Below are 2248 nucleotides of genomic sequence, written 5' to 3'. Positions count from 1 at the left end.
AATCTGGTGGAAAAAGAAGCCAGTCTCTTCCACAAATGATGTTGGGACAACTGGATTGCATGATGGCAGAAGGATGAAACTGGACCATTTTCCTAAACCATAAGCCCTAATTAATAAAACTGTTCTCTATTCAAACTAGGACGATTTTAATAGAACTTTCCTTTCCAGAAACAATAATAAAGGAAACAAGGTATTCTGTAAAATGGGGTCCTGAACAAGTCACAGTCAAAAATAAATGTATACTTAACTTCCACCTCCTCAAAACAGAGGCTACATTCTGTTGCACAGCCTTGGAAAGAAGGTGAAGAACAGTCCGAAAGCAACTTTGGGCAGGGGGTTGCCACAACAAAGCTCAAGCAGTTGAACATGCTCACTTCTTAGAAGAATTTGGGGGAGCCTGACCAAAGGATCCAAATTCTGTTTTTAATAACTGATACAAAGGCAGAGGGGCTCCTCCCAAGTAGCAGTGCCACCAGGGGCTGGCCCAGCCCCACACTCACCTGTGTTATGCTCCCAAGCACGCCCTGATGCTCCTGCTGCAGGGAGACCTTTTCTTTTTAGCGGTTCTGTGTCCAGGGGCTCTCTGTGTGAATGAGGTGAGCACAGACTCCACATGGGTATTTGAAGGCTTGGAATCAAAGTATTTTTCAACACGGCGAGGCAGAGTCCATGTGTCAAACGGCCCGTCTCCAGTTTGTCCTAATTCCTCACCACACATTTGTAGACCTAGGACCAGAGACTTTTGCTACGTCCTCATAATCACCCCTATGCCCATCCTAACTTATGATCCATATTCTGTGCCTGGAAACAGTCCCTGTATTTAACAATAACACCTACAACATGAAACAATTTACCGTGACAACTTATATGGTCACAAAACATTAATGATCTTCTGTAGACCAAGCAAATGTTTTTAACTATAATTGTCATGCATCAAATTCACAGCCAGAACCCCCAAGATCAAAAAATATTTGCACAATTTCAATAATAACTTAAAATACACACAGACACACATGCACAAACACATACACACACTCTCACACACACTTCTTACAGAACCGTGCTTGGGGAAACCCCATTTGTTGAGTGCCACTGAGGGCATATTTTGCTAAACTGCTGCTCCAGGTATTTTTGTTTGAAAAATCTATCACAGTAGGGCACGGCTGTTTATTGGATGAGCAGAAAAGAAAGATATGTTTGTGGCAACCAGAAAGTTTTAAGGTCTTCCAAGTTGTATGAAATGCACCTGAAGAAACATTTACATGTTCACAGGATGCCATGTTGGAGCTGAAATGTGGTAACAAGCCAGTTGCAAAAAGTGTACAGCAGCCATCTCTTGAGGTCAAACCTGGTACCCAGATATGCCAGAAAGCTTCAGGACACATAGCTTGTTGTCCTTGTCCCATATCGTCCCATAATCTGATCATGTGTGCATTTCACAAGAGGCTCATATTGTTCTGCTAGTTTGGTATTGAGGATTTGCTCATACTCCTCCCGAATTTTCTCTTCATAGTCTTTTAAGAGATGCTCACATATTATTCTGACTTGTCAGAGGGGAAAAGAGGGCTGGTCCTTCTTCAACCCTGAGGAACCTGGAGAACTAGGGGCTGTGAGTGCTGAGGAATGAGGCTGACTTTCCAAAGTACAAGCTTCACTCTGATTCAGAACAGCTTCTAAATGTCTCCAACTCTGATAAGGACTATATTCTTGTTTTATGTTCTGAAAAGTTTGTCCTAGTGTTGGAAGGCATGGATTGTTGTGGGGCAGGTTGCGGTGCTGCAGAGTCGGTGGTGGGGTCTGCTCTGGAGAAGCGGTGGCGTCTCTGTGTCCGGGGGGCCTGACCTGGAGTGGGGCCGGGCAGAGGGGCGCAGCACCGCCACTTTGGGGAACCAGGACTCCACAGCCCGGCCTCGAACTCCCTGGGCTGTTTCAATGTCGCCCCACACACCATGCCTCAGGGGCCAGGGACCAGGGGCAGATTTGGAGGTAACTGCAGCCCCACCTCTGGCTCCTCAGTGTAGCTCACAAGCCAGGCCGGCTCCAATCCCAAGGCATACATTATTTGTAAAAAAATAAATCAATAAGCTGCAATTTATTAAAATGAAAATCTTATGATCTCTGACAGGAAAAACTCAAAAATAAACAGCAAGCTCCAGACTCAGAAAATCTTGAAAAAAAGTATCTCTTTCCAAAGGATACATGTGAAAAACAATTGTGTTCTAAATATACAAAGAACACTTGAAATCAA

General features: G+C 44.3%; 1 pseudogene; it reads right to left on the bottom strand.

The window, feature by feature from the left end:
- Positions 1 to 208: 208 nt before the first annotated feature.
- Positions 209 to 2238, bottom strand: LOC117997711 (annotated as a pseudogene).
- Between the last annotated feature and the right edge of the window lie 10 nt (positions 2239 to 2248).

This window comes from Mirounga leonina, unplaced genomic scaffold (genome assembly GCF_011800145.1).
Source record: "Mirounga leonina isolate KUSES-001 unplaced genomic scaffold, KU_Mleo_1.0 Mir_372, whole genome shotgun sequence".
Classification (NCBI taxonomy): domain Eukaryota; kingdom Metazoa; phylum Chordata; class Mammalia; order Carnivora; family Phocidae; genus Mirounga; species Mirounga leonina.
This window is presented reverse-complemented; position numbering and strand designations above follow the sequence as displayed.